The following is an 18,876-nucleotide window of genomic DNA, read 5'->3' on the forward strand; positions in this document are numbered from 1 at the left end:
CATATGTTGAAAGGGGTCATTCTCATGTCTGCAAAATGGGTTTGGATCTGTTCCGCAATGTTGTGGAATGGATCCAGACCCATACATTTTTTTTAATGTGACTGCAAAAGATGCGGACAGCACACAGTGTGCTGTCCGCATCCGCATTTCCGTTCCGCAAAAAAAAATAAAAAAAAATAGAACATGTCCTATTCTTGACCGCAGACACGGACAAGAAAAGGCATTTCTATTTAAAGTGCCGGTTATGTGCGGTCTGCAAAATGCTGAACGCAAATGGCCGGTGTCCGTGGTTTGCAATTTGCGGACCGCAAAACACTAACGGACGTGTGAATGGACCCTTACGTATATGTTTTTTTACAATGGAACTCTATGGTGAACGGACGCCACTGTATAGCATCAGTCTGAGGCATCTGTTAATGTATACGTTTTTGGTATACATTAAACGGATGGCAAAGATGTGATGTGAACCCAGCCTTAGTGTCAGAATAAGCAATAGTACACAGCGGAGCGGAGCGGAGCGGCGGCCATGTACTAACAAAGTGCACAACCTGGTCCTGGTGGTCAGGGGTAAGGACTGTGTTTTCATTTATCTATTGGGAAATACAGGACACAGTATAATACTCTAGAATCTATATAATATAAATATATTAGCCCTAGCCCCGAATAATAATACAATTAGGGGGTCATTTATTAAACAGAAAAACACATATATTAGGCGCATTTCTGACAGATTGCGGTGCAAAGGACCTTTGCACCACAATCTGCAACTTCCCCACTCATGCCAGGTCTAAAAAAGGTGGCGTGGGCAGGGAAAGGGATACAGTTATTGGATACCACAGCCATACAGTCACCGGATAGCACCACCATACAGTGGCCGGATAAAAGGATATAAAGAGGGCACAGTACAGGGAATGATTAGCGGCACTGTACAGGGTATGGTAAGAGGGAGCAATGCAGGGTATAAGGGGGCACAGTACGGGGTGAGGGGCACAGTCACATGACTCTGAGACGTTAGAAGGTCCTTATGGTAACATAGTAACATAGTACATAAGGCCGAAAAAAGCCCTCCATCCATCCAGTTCGGCCTGATATCCTGCAAGTTGATCCAGAGGAAGGCAAAAAAAAATACAACCTGTGAGGTAGAAGCCAATTTTCCCCACTTTAGGGGAATTAAAAATTCCTTCCCGACTCCAATCAGGCAATCAGAATAACTCCCTGGATCAACAACCCCTCTCTAGTAGCTATAGCCTGTAATATTATTACACTCCAGAAATACATCCAGGCCCCTCATGAATTTCTTTATTGTACTCACCATCACCACCTCCTCAGGCAGAGAGCTCCATAGTCTCACTGCTCTTACCGTAAAGAATCCTCTTCTATGTTTGTGTACAAACCTTCTTTCCTCCAGACGCAGAGGATGTCCCCTCGTCACAGTCACCGTCCTGGGGATAAGGAGATGATGGGAGTGATCTCTGTACTGACCCCTGATATATTTATACATAGTAATCAGATCTCCCCTCAGTCGTCTTTTTTCTAAAGTGAATAACCCTAATTTTGAGAATCTTTCAGGGTACTGTAGTTGCCCCATTCCAGTTATTACTTTAGTTGCCCTCCTCTGGACCTTCTCCAGCTCTGCTATGTCACCTGCTATGGTGAATGCAGTTTAGACACCACCATAATGAGAGACAGATGAGTGAGACAGGGGCCTGGGGCCCTGGATGGACAAGAGGGGTGGACACAGTAAGTAGGTGGAAGGGGCTCTGAGGGGGATTCATACAAGAAGTAGGGGCAGGAGGTCTCTGCAGGGCAGCAATAAGAGATAGGAGGGTGGAACAGGAGGTCTGGATACATGAGGGAGGAAAGGAGACAGCAGGGGATCCATGAGGAGGAGATAGGACAGGATATGAGGGGCAGGTGCCATGGAGGCCTGAAGTTTCTGGTCTACTAGAGCATCCAGCAGCAGCTTTAAGAGTTCTGTGATGCGCCCCCCCCCCCCCCGTCCCACAGAGAAGAGACAGTCACTGTGCAGACTCACTCACCTTCACACTGCTGCTCCAGACACTGGGGTCTCTCTGCTCCTCAGGCGGCACAGCTTGTGTAGAGGGAGTGTCACCATGCAGTTCACTGTGATAGTTTTTTTGACCGTGTAGGCTGGCTGCATGCCCTTTCACATGCTGGCTGCAGGCTGTCACCTGTGTATGCTGGTTGCTTGGGGCTGCCTGCTGGCGTCTTGTGTAAACTATGCCCGTGAATGTGTCTCTGTCCAGTTCTTGTCTCAGCTGCCATGCGGCTGTCTGCAAGCGCTTTGTGTACTGGCTGTGGGTATCCCATGTATGCTGGTTCTGTGCTGCGTGCTGGCTGCGGGCTTGGCCTTAGTATGGATGCATTTCTGTTTGTGTCACGTGTTATTTGTGCTCTGGCGTACTGGCTGTGATGGACTCAGTGTATGCTGGTTGCCAGGGGCAATGTCCTGTACTGTATGCAGCCTGGGTGTAGCTTATCAGGTGCCCTCGTTTATCCAGCTACGGTATATCTGTGAGCTGTGGGGCTTGAGGTCAGTCTGTCTTGGGCCTTGCTAGGTGTTGCACCTTGCTGCTCACTCAGGGGGTCAGTCTATCTTCTGTCCTGTGCCTTACTGGGTGTAGCCCATTGCTGCTGACCCAGAGGGTTTTGCCATCTGTCCTTGTTTATGGGTGTCGCCTGGTAATGCGTGGTTGTTGCCGCCTTGTCTGATCATCTGTACCTGTCCTGTGATGATGTTGATGTGGTTATTCTTGTCCATGCCTTGCTTATTCTTCTGTACCTGTTCTCTGTCTGGATCCACTCTGTCCATGTCTAGCCTAGCAGTGCTCTAACTGCGTCAGATAGCCTGGCAGTGCTAAACTGCTTCTGATCCTGTCCTATGTCCAGCCTGGCAGTGCTAAACTGCTTCTGATCCTGTCCTATGTCCAGCCTGGCAGTGCTAAACTGCTTCTGATCTAGTCTGTTCCTTGTCTGTCCTGCAGTGCCTTACTGCTTCTGTTCCTGTGTTTGTCCTGCCTTCATGAGAGGCCCCCTTGGTTCTCAGTGTCTGAAGCTCCGCAGCACAGGAGCTTGTAAGGGGGACAGCAGCAGCCGGCCTCGGCATGCTGCTGAAAAAAGCTTTCATGTGACATGATCAGAGGGCCCACCAGAAGATGCTCCCTTGCTCTAGTCTGAAGCTACGTGAATCCTGAGAATAGGTCATCAATATTAAAAAACCCGGAGAACCTCTTGAAGTCACTCCTAAGGCTCCATTCACACGATCTTTGGGTCCGCAGCTCCGCAAAAGATAGAACATGTCCTATTCTTGTCCGCAGCTGCGGACAAGAATAGGCATTTCGATAGGGCTGCCGGGCGGGTGTGTTGCGGATCCGCAACACGCCACGGACGTGTGAATGGAGCCTAAGGCCTCTTTCACACTACAGGTTTGTTTTTCTGTTTTGCGGGCCGTTTTTTTTGCGTTCCGTATACGGAACCATTCATTTCAATGGTTCTGCAAAAAAAAAAACTGAATGTACTCTGTATGCATTCAGTTTCCGTATTTCTGTTCCGTTAAAAGATAGAACATGTCCTATTATTGCCCGCAAATCACGTTCCGTGACTCCATTCAAGTCAATGGGTCCGCAAAAAAAATGGAACACATACGGAAATGCGTCTAAGGATCTACAGCGATATTTGGTCGGGCCTAATGCCGTTCTAAGGATGGTAAGGCCTGAGCAAGTACAGGCGCTAGTCGATTGGGTGGCCGACAGTGGATCCAGCACGTTCACATTATCTCCCACCCAGTCTTCTGCAGAAAGCGCACAGGTGGTGCCTGAAACCCATGCCCATCAGTCTGTCACATCACCCCCGTGCATATCGGGGAACCTGTCTGAGCCTCAAGTTATGCAGCAGTCTCTTATACTGTTTGAAGACTCTGCTGGCAGGGTTTCACAAGGGCATCCACCTAGCCCTTCCCCATGTTTCCTGATGAGGACATGGAAATACCACCTCAGCACGTCTCTGATGATGACGAAACACAGGTGCCAACTGCTGTGTCTTTCTGCAGTGTGCAGACCAAAAAGGAGGTCAGGGAAGACGATGCAGGGGACGATGAGGTCCTAGACCCCACATGGAATGAAGGTCGTGCCACTGACTTTCAGAGTTCGGAGGAAGAGGCAGTGGCGAGACCGAGCCAACAGCGTAGCAAAAGAGGGAGCAGGGTGCAAAAGCAGAGCAGCCGTTGCCAAAACATTTCGCCTGCTACTGGCCACCGTCACCAGGGACCGAGCACCCCAAAGGCAGCATCAAGTAGTTCCCTGGCATGGCACTTCTTCACACAATGTGCTGACGACAAGACCCGAGTGGTTTGCACGCTGTGCCATCAGAGCCTGAAGCGAGGCATTAACGTTCTGAACCTTAGCATAACCTGCATGACCAGGCATCTACATGCAAGACACGGGCTGCAGTGGAGTAAGCACCTTCAAAACCAAGAAAGGGCTCAGGCCCCTCTTGCTCCCTCTTCTGCTGCTGCCTCGGCCTCTTCCTCCGCCTATGGAGGACTGTTGGCACCTGCCGCCCAGCAAACAGAGGATGTGCCACCAACAACACCACCTCCGTCACCAAGCATTTCCACCATGTCAAACGGAAGCGTTTAGCTCTCCATCTCACAAACCTTTGAGAGAAAGCGAAAATTCACATCTAGCCACCCTCGATCCCTGGCCCTGAATGCCAGCATTTCTAAACTACTGGCCTTTGAAATGCTGTCAGGCTGGTGGAGACGGACAGCTTCAAACAGCTTATGTCGCTTGCTGTCCCACAGTATGTCGTTCCCAGCCGCCACTGCTTCTCCAGGAGAGCTGTGCCCTCCCTGCACAACCAAGTATCGGATAAAATAAAATGTGCACTGCGCACCTAACCACAGATACGTGGACCAGTAAGCATGGCCAGGGACGCTATATCTCCCTAACTGCACACTGGGTAAATGTAGTGGCGGCTGGGCCCCAGGCGGAGAGCTATTTGGCGCACGTCCTTCCGCCGCCAAGGATCACAGGGCATCATTCTTTGCCTCCTGTTGCCTCCTCTTCCTACTCGGCTTCCTCCTTCCCTTCTACCACCTCCTCATCCGGTCAGCGACAGACCTTCACCACCAACTTCAGCACAGCCAGGGGTAAACGTCAGCAGGCCATTCTGAAACTGATGTGTTTGGGGGACAGGCCCCACACCGCGCAGGAGTTGTGGCGGGGTATAGAACAACAGACCGACGAGTGTTTGCTGCTGGTGAGCCTCAAGCCCGGCCTGGTGGTGTGCGATAATGGTTGAAATCTCGTTGCTGCTCTGGGACTAGCCGGTTTGACTCACATCCCTTGCCTGGCGCATGTGCTGAATTTGGTGGTGCAGAAATTCATTCACAACTACCCCGACATGTCAGAGCTGCTGCATAAAGTGCGGGCCGTCTGTGCGCACTTCTGGCGTTCTCATCCTGCCACCGCTCGGCTGTCTGCTCTACAGCTCAACCTCGGCCTTCCCGCTCACCGCCTCATATGTGACGTGCCCACCAGTTGGAACTCCACCTTGCACATGCTGGAGAGACTGTGCGAGCAGCAGCAGGCCATAGTGGAGTTTCAGCTGCAGCACACACGGGTGAGTTGCACTGCGGAATAGCACCACTTCACCACCAATGACTGGGCCTCCATGCGAGACCTGTGTGCCCTGTTGCGCTGTTTCGAGTACTCCACCAACATGGCCAGTGGTGATGATGCCGTTATCAGCGTTACAATACCACTTCTATGTCTCCTTGAGAAAACACTTAGGGCGATGATGGAAGAGGATGTGTCCCAGGACGAGGAGGAGGAAGAGGGGTCATCTCTAACACTTTCAGGCCAGTTTTTTAGAAGTGGCTCAGAGGGAGGTTTTTTGCAACAGCCGAGTCCAGGTACAAATTTGGCCAGCCAGGGCCCACTACTGGAGGACGAGGAGGAGGATGGGAATGAAGCATGTTCACAGCGGGGTGGCATCCAACGCAGCTTGGGCCCATTACTGGTGCGTGGCTGGGTGGATACGCAGGGCGCAGACGATACGCCTCCCACAGAGGACAGCTTGTCCTTACCTCTGGGCAGCCTGGCACACATGAGCGACTACATGCTGCAGTGCCTGCGCAACGACAGCAGAGTTGCCCTCATTTTAACGTGTGCTGACTACTGGGTGGCCACCCTGCTGGATCCCCGTTACAAAGACAATGTGCCGTCCTTAATTCCCTCACTAGAGCGTGATTGGAAGATGCGCGACTACAGGCGCACGCTGGTAGCATTCCCAACTGACGCCGGTGGACAAGTGGAAGCACAAGGTGAAGGCAGAGGAGGAGGAAGAGGTCGCCAACAGAGCTTTGTCAGCGCCAGCACCTCAGAAGGCAGGGTTAGCATGTCCGACATGTGGAAAAGCTGTCACCTCGCCGCAACAACCGACCCCAACTGCTGATATGGAGCGTGTTAGCAGGAGGCAGCATTTGAACAACATGGTGGAACAGTACCTGTGCACACGACTACACGTACTGACTGATGGTTCTGCCCGATTCAACTTCTGGGTCTCCAAATTGTCCACATGGCCAGAGTTTGCCCTGTATGCCTTGGAGGTGCTGGCCTGCCCTGCAGCCAGTGTACTCTCTGAACGCGTGTTTAGCACGGCAGGAGGTGTCATTACAGACAGACGCAGCCGCCTGTCTACAGCCAACGTGGACAAGCTCACGTTCATTAAAATGAACCAGGCATGGATCCCACAGGACTTGTCTGTACCTTGTGCAGAATAGACAGTTCTAACAGCCTTAACCATCCATCCTTGTACTCAAGCGCACTTATCCCTTTTTTTTATATGTCCTAATATTTTGGGGGATACCCCTATGTAAAAATGCAAAATAACACACATCTGTGATGGCTACCTATTCCTACTTCGCCGCCGCTTCCACCTAGACCGCCACGTGAGCCTACACCGCCACATCCACCCATTCACCGCCTCCTCAAACTCTTCCTCCTACATCATTCCTAATTTTTATATTTTTAAGGTATTTTATGTTTTTTTAATTCATTTCCCTATCCACATTTGTTTGCAGTGCATTTGCCATGCTCTTAAGCACATTTTGCAGTTCTCTTGCTCTTTCCAGGGCTATTTTAGAACCATTTTAGTCGCCAAATGTTTGGCCGAACCCGAACATCCAGGTGTCCGCTCAACTCTAACGACGACATGCGTCACACGGCATTTTATATCAACAATTTTTATAACGATAGCCTATGGTGTTTCACATGGCAGCATGTCACATGTCGCAGTGCAACACCATAGCCTATTATTATAAAAATTGTTGATACAAAATGTCGTGTGACACATGTCGTCGTGTAGCCCTAGCATTAAAGGGGCAGGGCGCTGTAGAGGTCACTGTTAAAACCCTTTCACATGAGCAAGTTTTCAGCGTGGAACGCATAGCACCCGCACTGAATCCTGACCCATTCATTTCAATGGGTCTGTTTACATGACAGTTTTTTTTTCACGCTTCAGTTCTGCGTGAAAAAAGCAGCATGATTTATATTCTGTGTTTTTTTAAGCAGCCCTGGCCTTATAGAAGTGAATGGGGCTTCAGTTCCCTGATGGTTGCTAAGAGATGTTGTTTGTAAACCTTAAGTTTTTGTCACGCGCGTGAAAAACGCACCAAAACGCATTGCACCCGCGCAGAAAAAACTGAACGCAATCGCAGACAAAACTGACTGAACTTGCTTGCAAAATGGGGCGAGTTTCCCTGAACGCACCCGGACCTAATCCGTCACACTCATGTGAAAGAGGCACGGGGGTACTGTGAGGTCACTGTTAAGGGGCTGGGCCCCTGAGGAGGTCACTGTAAAGGGAGTGGGGTGCTGTGAAACTCACTGTTAAAGGGGCGGGCTGCTATGAAGGACAAAGTTAAGGGGATGGGCTGCTGTGGAGGTCCCATTTTAAAGTGGTGGGGGACTGTGGAGTTCACTGTTATGGGGGACACTGTCGATATCTTTTAACGACACACACAAACATTAAATGAAACAGATGAAATATACCCGAGCGAAGCCGGGTCCTTCTACTAGTATATAATATGTACCCCGTAGTGCCAGTATGTGATGCTCCTCCATTCCCCTCCAGTAGTGCCAGGTATATATAATGACCTCCTTTCCCTGGTGCCACCAGCACTGCAGACATTTAGTATAAAAAACAAACCGCCCCCCTCTCGTCCCCCTGCCACTGTGGCTTGTGTTGCTGTGCCCCGATGCATGCGGTTCCCACGACATCACCACTCCTGCTCTGAGTCTCACGTGATGACGTCATCATGCGAGACCCAGTGCAGGAGGTTGCAGTGATGTCATTGCGGCTTCCTGCGCTGTTCTAATGCTTCACAGGCATGAGGCCTAGCGGCCTGAGACTTGTGAAGTTGGACGGCCATGTGTGCTCCTCCCCCTCTTTTATGGGTGGCGAAGTGGCGCCCTGGGCAGATAACTACCCTCCCCTATCCATCGTCCCGACCCAAATTCAGAGCACATTACCACAGGAGGTATAATAGGAGAGGACTATAACTCCCAGCATGTCTAGGCCATTATGATTTAATACCAGAGCACATTACAGAGGGACGTATAAGACATCCTATTATACGTCCCCCTGTAATGTGCTACAACGCCCAGCATGTCCAAGAAGTTAAGTAATATCAGAGTACATTATAAGAGAAGGTATAAGAGGAGAGGACTATCACTCCTAGAATATCCAGGGTGTTGTACATGCTGAGAGTTGTTGTCCTCTTCTCATACCTCCTCTTGTAAGTACTCTGATATTACCTAACAGGAGGTATAAGCGGAGAGGACTACAACTTCCAGCATTTCCCTTGCGCTTACATTGAATCCATACTTCTTCCTTTGCATCATTGGTCTTTTTCATTACTTTACTGCACTGCTGAGCTCCGCCTCCTGTTCTGGTCACATGATGGTGAGGTCATCGCAGGTCCTTCATCCCCCTCTACTCTGCTGAGCTCCGCCTCCTGTTCTGATCACATGATGGTGATGTCATCACAACTCCTTCATCCCCCTCTTCTCTGCTGAGTTCCACCTCCTGTTCTGGTCACATGATGGTGAAGTCATCGCAGGTCCTTCATCCACTCTTCTCTGCTAAGCTCCGCCTCCTGTTTTGGTCACATGATGGTGAAGTCATTGCAGGTCCTTCATCCACTCTTCTCTGCTGAGCTCTGCCTTCTGCATGTGATTTCATCGCAGGTCCTCCAGCTCCAGTAGAAGGCGCCGTCAGTTCCCAGAGCAGCACTGACTTAATAATTTCTCTTATATGTGAGGGAGGGGGCCTTACACTGCATTGTAAAGTGCATCTTTTCAGCCATCCACCCGCTCACTGCCCTGGAAGTTCAGCTGAATAGCAGCACTGAAGCAGAGGGCCCCTTAGATGATGGAATCTCTGGCCAATTGCCCAGTTTGGTCCCCCCAAAGCTGGCACCGCTTGTTCTCCATACTTCAGCACGATGAAAGGGGACTTTCCCCTGCTATCTGGTCACCAGGTTTTTCAGTGACCTGACTGTAGCTGGGGAGAGATCCACAGTTATTCCTGAGAACCTATGAAGGACCCCAGGGCTGTTTCACATGGGTGTGTGAGCGCGATTCCCCGTTCTGGACACTGCTCGTCTTGCAGCAGCGCATAGCAATACACCCATTTATGCTGTGTGTCTCTGCTTCACTTTACTGCTACAGGATCATCCTGACATAAAGCTGTCAATATGATCCTGTGGCAATAAGGTCCTGCAGAGGCACACAGCATTATAAATCAGTATAACACCCTGCGCTCCTGTGTCCAGAACAGAGGACCATGCTCCCACATGGAGCATGATTCCCGCACAGGACACGCTTGTCTGAAACAGTCCTTAGGCTACGTTCACATCCAAATCCAGTAAGGCTACGTTCACACTTGCGGCAGAGTGATGGAACTGCCTGCCGGATCCGGCAAAACGTATGCCAACTGATGGCATTTGTAAGACTGATCAGTCAGAAAATGCATTGAAATGCCGGATTTGTCTTTCCGGTGTCATCCGGCAAAACGGATCCGGCATTTACTTTCTTCACCTTTTTTCAGTCTGCGCATGCGCAAAACTGGAAGGACGGATCCAGCATTCTGGTATTTTGAATGCCTTATCCGTCACGAATAACTTCTTATGGGAAAAAAACGCCGGATCCGTCCTTCAGGCAAGTCTTCAGTTTTTTTGGCCGGAGATAAAACCGTAGCATGTTGCGGTTTTATCTTTTGCCTGATCAGAAGACATCCTGAACAGAATGCTCTCCATTCAGAATCCATCGGGAAAAAACTGATCAGTTCTTTTCTGTTATTAAGCCCCTAGGACAGAACTCTATGCCGGAAAAGAAAAACGCTAGTGTGAAAGTAGCCTAAGTGCTGTAGTCCATTCCAGCAGAGGAGCAGATTACTGGAGTTACTGGATCCAGCATAATTTGAAGAATCCCCATCCACTAGAAAGGGTTCCAACAGGGATCCAGTGGGTTTCCAGAATGAACAATATAAGGCAACTTTCACACCTGCGTTCGATCGGATCCGTTCTGAACGGATCCGCTCATATTAATGCAGACGGTGGCTCCGTTCAGAACGGATCCGTCTGCATTAGAACTTAGAAAAATTTTCTAAGTTTGAAAGTAGCCTGAGCGGATCCCTTCCGACTTTACATTGAAAGTCAATGGGGGACGGATCCGCTTGAAGATTGAGCCATATGGTGTCATCTTCAAGCGGATCCGTCCCCATTGACTTACATTGTAAGTCGGAACGGATTCGCTCGCCTCCGCACGGCCAGGCGGACACCCGAACGCTGCTTGCAGCGTTCAGGTGTCCGCTCACTGAGCGGAGCGGAGGCTGAGCGCTGGCAGGCGGATGCATTCTCAGTGGATCCGCCTCCACTGAGAATGCATTAGGGCCAGACGGCTGCGTTCAGGGCCGCTCGTGAGCCCCTTTAAACGGAGTTCACGAGCGGACACCTGAACGCAGGTGTGAAAGGAGCCTAAGTAGTCCTGCAACAAACAAAAAACCAAGCCCTCATACAGCTAACATGTCAAACACACAGTAAAGAGAATGATGATGATATTACAAGCAGGGACACATGTAGAAAAACCCAGGTAAAGTAATAATGTGGTGACGTCATCACACTCAACTCAGGTCCCTTGGCAGGTCCTTTTCAATCAATATAGAGAAGCAACTGCCTCTGCTTGTGCAAGTGGATGAGGCGAGTCATTTTTATTTATTTTTTACCCTTAAAGGGTTTCTACCACTTCAGTTTGACCAAATTAGCTTTCAGACACTAGCGATCTGCTAGTGTCTGATCTCCATAACCATGCAATACTTAGACCTTTGTGTGGAGCCGTTTCATAAAAAAACAAACTTTTATTCCTATGCGAATGAGCCTCTAGGTGCTATGGGAGAGTCTTTTCAGCACCTAGAGGCTCGGTCTACTCACACTGTATGCCGCCCATCTCGTCTTGAATGCCTGCCTCCATCACAGCCATCGGACGAATTCTCACGCCTGCGCTGTTTACTTCTGTCATCGGCGCAGGCGCAGTGAGTAAATGATACGCTCCTGGTGCCGGATTCCTCACTGCACCTGTGCCGACTACGTCACAGTGAGGAAGCCGGCACCAGGAGAGCAGCCTTCACTCACTGCGCCTGTGCCGAAGACAGAAGTGAACGGCGCAGGCGCGTGAATTCGTCCGATGGCTGTGATGGAGGCAGGCATTCAAGACGAGATGGGCGGGCATACAGTGTGAGTAGACCGAGCCTCTAGGTGCTGAAAAGATGCCCCCATAGCACCTAGAGGCTCATTCGCATAGGAATAAAAGTTTGTTTTTTTATGAAACGGCTCCACACACCGGTCTAAGAATTGCATGGTTATGGAGATCGGACACTAGCAGATCGCTAGTGTCTGACAGCTAATTTGGTGAAACTGAAGTGGTAGAAACCCTTTAAAAGGCCATGTGGTTCAAGTGTAACCGGTTTTGACGGCCATTAGATGGGTGCACTCCTGTCTAAGCGGCTATTAAAAATGGTTCCATTGATTTCAATGGGGTCGGTCTGGCCATAAAAAAAAAAATAAAAAATGACAAAAATAGGACCTATCCTATTTTTTGACGCCTGCTATCCACCAGCCATTAAAAAATGGGCTTGGGAATAGCGCCATTACCTTTAATTGGTGCTAAAAATGCCGGTGTGATGGCCATTACTGTCATAAGGCCATTTTGTAGCTAGGAATGGGAGAAGCTGAGCCCGAGCATGAAAGGGGTTATCCAAGACTATTAAATTCCCCCCATATGCCAGGCCCCTCACAATGAATATACTTACCTCTCTCCCCGCGCCACTCCTGGTCCCCGCACGCCGATGAAGACATCCGGGGGAGGGGGGGCTCAGAGCAGCCAATGGCAGATGGGGATGAACCTATCTAGTACCACCCACGATTCTAGGGAGGCTCGACACCGCCTGCCATTGGCTGCTCCATTGTGAGGGGCTCGGCCATATGGGGGAATTTAGTAGTCTCTTGGATAAACCCTTTAAGCAGGCAATAGTGGCGATATCCCAACCGTGATCTTCATGAATAGGGAAAAACGTCACATTTATTTATACATAATAATTCTTAATGATGTCATGGCGCACACATCACAAAAAAGCCATACGGTCGTGCGCATGAGGCCTAAAAGTGAAGTTTACCTTATTCACCGATGCTGGCACATCCCTTTTTACAATATGACACCTACACACACACACACAATACCAATGAAAGGTCTTCTACAATAAACCTATAATTATATGAATACACAGAATAAGGGCTCATTCACCCGAACGTGTGCTGCCCGTTGCCGTATGGCGGACCGCATTTGCGGATCCGCAATACACGGGCATTGTTCAGTGTGCATTCCGCATCACGGATGCTGACCTATTCAATGGGTCCGCAAATCCAGGGATGCGGAACGGAACACTACGGAGTGCTTTCTGGGGTTCCGTTCCGTGCCTCCTCACAGCAATAGATAGAGCAACGGACGGATCCCCATGCGGCTGCCCCACGGACAGTGCCCATGCACTGCAATTTGCGGTCCACAGCACGGGCTTCACACGGTCGTGTGATCGAGCCCTAAAATAGCAGAACCATTTTGAAACAATGACAGGAATGACGTCCGCTAGGTAGCGGGTTCAGCTATGCATGGGGCGGAACGTATGAATACACATATACAATCACTAGAAAGTCTTAGGCCCATTTTACATCCAACAGGAGCCTCTATTGCAGGTTCTGTATAGACACACACATCTAAACACTATACATACAGTATTACACACACACACATCTAAACACTATACATACAGCATTACACACACATCTAAACACTATACATACAGCATTACACACACACACATCTAAACACTATACATACAGTATTACACACACACACATCTAAACACTATACATACAGTATTACACACACACACACACATCTAAACACTATACATACAGTATTACACACACACACACACACACATCTAAACACTATACATACAGTATTACACACACACACACATCTAAACACTATACATACAGTATTACACACACACACACACATCTAAACACTATACATACAGTATTACACACACACATCTAAACACTATACATACAGTATTACACACACACATCTAAACACTATACATACAGTATTACACACACACATCTAAACACTATACATACAGTATTACACACACATCTAAACACTATACATACAGCATTACACACACATCTAAACACTATACATACAGCATTACACACACATCTAAACACTATACATACCGTATTACACACACATCTAAACACTATACATACAGCATTACACACACATCTAAACACTATACATACAGCATTACACACACATCTAAACACCATACATACAGTATTACACACACATCTAAACACTATACATACAGCATTACACACACATCTAAACACTATACATACCGTATTACACACACATCTAAACACCATACATACAGTATTACACACACATCTAAACACTATACATACAGCATTACACACACATCTAAACACTATACATACCGTATTACACACACATCTAAACACTATACATACAGCATTACACACACATCTAAACACTATACATACAGCATTACACACACATCTAAACACCATACATACAGCATTACACACACATCTAAACACCATACATACAGTATTACACACACATCTAAACACCATACATACAGTATTACACACACATCTAAACACCATACATACAGTATTACACACACACATCTAAACACTATACATCAGGGTGGATAAAAATCGGCACCTGAGGGGTTAATTGTGCGGATCTCACAGCCCCCTGTAAGAGATCGGGTGCTGCCAGGCAGCAGGGGGCAGTCATGTACACAGTTCGTAGTATATTCTAACTTGAAGCATCCCCATCACCATGGGAACGCCTCTGTGTTAGAATATACTGTCAGATATGAGTTTTCACGATGTAACTCAAATCCAAATCCGGTATATTCTAACATAGAGGCGTTCCCATGGTGATCGGGACGCTTCAAGTTAAAATATACCATCGGATTGGAGAAAACTCCGATCCGATGGTATAATAGGGACTCCTAACTTTACATTGAAAGTCAATGGGGACGGATCCGTTTGCAATCGCACCATATTGTGTCAACGTCAAACGGATCCGTCCCCATTGACTTGCATTGTAAGTCAGGACGGATCCGTTTGACTCCGCACGGCCAGGCGGACACCAAAACAACTTTTTCCTTCATGTCCGTGGATCCTCCAAAAATCAAGGAAGACCCACGGAAGGAAAAACGGACACGGAACTACGGAACCCGTTTTTGCGGACCGCAAAAAAAACCTGTTGTGTGCATGAGGCCTTACACAGACATCTAAACACCATACATACAATATTACACACAAACACATCTAAACACCATCCATACAGTATTAGACACACATCTAAACACCATACATACAGTATTACACACACATCTAAACACCATAGATACACTATTACACAGACATACACTTGCCTTTCATGCAGACTAGGTGGATTTTTCAGGCAGTGCATGCAGGATCCAAGGAGTGGAGACTCTGAGCATATGGCCGGGTTTCTCCTCACAGTGCAGGCCTCTGCCTCCTCCTCCTCCTGATCCTCCCCTGCCTCCTCCTCCGCCTCCCCTGCCTCCTCCTCCGCCTCCCCTGCCTCCTCCTCCGCCTCCCCTGCCTCCTCCTCCGCCTCCCCTGCCTCCTCCTCCGCCTCTGCCTCCGCCTCCCTCTTGTCTGGACTCTGTTGGTGTCAAGTTACAGCGAGCAGGACTGAGGAGCAGCAAACTGAGGGATATTCTTAAAGAAGCTCCAGGCAGATTTCTTAAGGTAGCAGCACATGCTGCAAGTAAGGCCTCTTTCACACTGGCGTTTCTGGGTCCAGTTATGAGATCTGTTTCAGGGATCTCTCCCAAGCGGCCCAAAACGGATCCGTTCAGAATGCATCCATTTGGCTGCGTTTGGTCTCTGCAGCGTTTTTTAGACGGTCACTAAAACACAGCCTGCAGCGTTTTGTTGACCGTCTGACAATGTGGAGCCAAACGGATCCGTCCTGACTTGTAAGTCAATGGGGACGGATCCGTTTTCACTGACACAATATGGTGCAATTGAAAACGGATCCGTCCCCTATGGACTTTTATTTTTTTATGAATAGTGCGCACGGATCCGTTATTAACGGATACAAGTGTTTGCGTTATTGGTGCGGATCTGTCTGTGCAGATACAAGATGGCCTAATGAGCTGCTCCCAGCGACTGGTTCCTCGATTCCCCTGCAGATCAAGTCTGATATGATGCCTGAGCAGGGCCGTCTATAATATTGATCCCTGGGCAAGAATTTACTTGGGCCCCCTGGATCCAGCCTTCACACACCCTAGCATGCAATCACGCCCTCCACCACAACACACAGTGAATGGGTCCGCATCCGAGCCGCCAAAACGGCGGCTCGGATGCGGACCCAAACAACGGCCATGTGCATGAGGCCTACGCACATGCAGTCTCAGGAGTGGTCCACACCCCTGCCTTGCAGCCTCACAGGAGTACAGGACCAGTATCTGCACACGTATGTATGGCATAATTGGGATGCACATCACACATGACACAGGTCTTTACCAGGCTGCAGGCCAGCAGACACATTATTATTGCCACACGTGCCACATGCCACTACTGACTGTGCAGCCGTTCACAGTTCACAGTTCCGCTTCCTTCAGAAAAGCTAGCCTGCCGTGCACTCCAGCGACTTACAGATAGAGGCAGTGGCATTGCTATGGCTGGTGTCACCCTTTGCTCAGTGGGGCCCTCATGGTGTGGTGTGGAATGGTCATTTTTACTAAGAAATATAGTTTAACCGTTTATGTGCAAAAGAGAAAAAAGAGAGGTCACTAAGTCAGCTCCAATCAGATATTTGCACATAGACCCAGAGTCTTGGTCTATGTGCAGATATCTGATTGGAGCTGACTTCCTATTTTCTCTTTCGCACATAAATGGTTAAACTATATTCCTTAGTGAAAATGACCAGTCCAGTCCACACCATGAGGGCCCCCCTGAGCAAAGATTAGTAAATGTGGCCGGTGATGGCCCCAGCCCCCAGGGCACAGTTCAACAGCAGACAGAGAGAACCCAACCCCTTATGTCTCCTGGGGCCGTCTGTCTCTATAATAATCCCCCACTAATTTATGAACGGACCTGGGGTTAATTATTAATTCGGTGACCTGACCGGTCTAAATTTCTAATATAAAATAAAATGCTTTACCTACCCAGTCCTCCCCTCCTGGCGCGGCAGTGGCAGGTCTGGTCTGGCTGTGTAAGGTAAGGTGAGTGAGTCACTGGTGGTCTGGTCACATGAGGCCGTGACTCACCACCCAATACCTTTAGCTCCGGACCGGAGGCGGAGACTTAGTCCCTGCTGCTGGCTGCTCCTGGGGGCCCAAGGGAGCTCCGTGTCCAGAGTCCCGACTCGCGACTCCCATCCATTCACTAATTTTATGCAGCAGGCAGCAGCGCAGCAGTCTTCAGAACAACTTACAACTGCGCTGCTTAGTTGCCCCGCCGTCTCACACCCCCTTTTACCACGTGACGGCGGGGCGCCGACGTGCTTGCCAACTAAGCAGCGCAGTTGTAAGTTGTTCTGAAGACTGCTGCGCTGCTGCCTGCTGCATAAAATTAGTGAATGGATGAGAGTCGTGAGTCGGGACTCGGGAAACTGAGCTTCCTTAGGCCCCCAGGAGCAACAGAACCCGGGGCAGCTGCCCCTTTTGCCCTGCGGCAAAGACGGCCCTGTGCCTGAGGCCAGAAGCTTACTTTGTCTCATGGTAGATGTGTAGGGTGGCCACTTGCAGAACCCAAAAAGGAGGACATCGTACTGGGAACAGTGGCGCACCGTAGTTCAATACTACACCATGCAAGATACGACATTATACAGATACTATCATGAACAGAATGTAAACATTAATCTATATTACAGTATCAGCTAAATAAAACAAGAAATCAGTAAGAAATGTTGTACTCATCAAACCTAGCAGTGGGCTGGATGGATCTGATCATCAAATTCGGATGGATGGCTGGCTGAGTCGGGGCCCAGGCCGGCTGTCTCTGGCTTTTTCTGGGCACTTCACTTGCCTAAAGATGGTAAGGCACCTGGATGTCAAGCAGAACCCAATGGCTGGCATGGATATTATAGGAAGTATGAAGCACGGACAACTCTAAATTTCCCTCGGAAACAAGGGAAAAAAGAGAAAAAAAAAAAAGAGCGCACAATAGGGTAGTATGTTCAAAGCACCAAATAGGGATATCAGGGTGAGAAATATCCAAACTCACCTTATATGGTTGTGCTCCGGCAGGCACAACACTACTGTATACTTGATAGAAATAAGACCATTTGAACCAGGGTTGCAGCCGCAGATTTTTGGGATCTTTTGGCTGGGATGTCCAGTCCCTCCAAAAGAATTCGTAGGTAAAGAGAAGAAGAAGTTCTGCATCGGCGCAAATCCACCAGTGTGACCAGTCTTAATAGATTAGACTTCCGGACTCCCGAGTCATGTGACACTAATACCAGAAAGAAAATATGATCTACAAAGAATTTTTAGATAAAACCCATGTGATCTTTATATATAAACTGTTCACAGTCACACTTATTTTATGGTATTCGAAAATATTGTAAATGCAGATGACACCTGGTGATAACTCCTCCCACAAGGGGCGTCACCCAGGTACATCGTTTTTGGCGGTTTTTCTGGAGTTATTCACCTATAAATAATGTAATACTTGCTATGTATATATGTAACCTGATGAAGGGGAGTGTTTCATCCCCGAAACGCGTTGTTTCCAATTAAAAACTAAAATAATCTATTAAGACTGGTCACACTGGTGGATTTGCGCCGATGCAGAACTTCTTCTTCTCTTTACCATGGATATTATAGGGGCAGGCCCATGCACAGTAATTATTAACCCTTTCCAGCAGCCCCCCTTCACAGTATTTATTAACCCTTTTCAGCAGTCCCACATTCACACTATTTATTAGCCCCTCAGCAGTCCCCCCCCCCTTCACTGAAGGGGGGGACTGCTGAAAGGGGTTAATAAATACTGTGAAGGGGGGCTGCTGGAAAGGGTTAATAACTACTGTGAAGGGGGGCTGCTGGAAAGGGTTAATAACTACTGTGAAGGCCCTTCACAGTAGTTTTCACCCCTTTCAGCAATATCAGCAGTCCCCCATTCACAGTATTTATTAACCCCTCTCAGTCCCC

Source organism: Bufo gargarizans, chromosome 3, assembly GCF_014858855.1.
Source record: "Bufo gargarizans isolate SCDJY-AF-19 chromosome 3, ASM1485885v1, whole genome shotgun sequence".
NCBI lineage: Eukaryota > Metazoa > Chordata > Amphibia > Anura > Bufonidae > Bufo > Bufo gargarizans.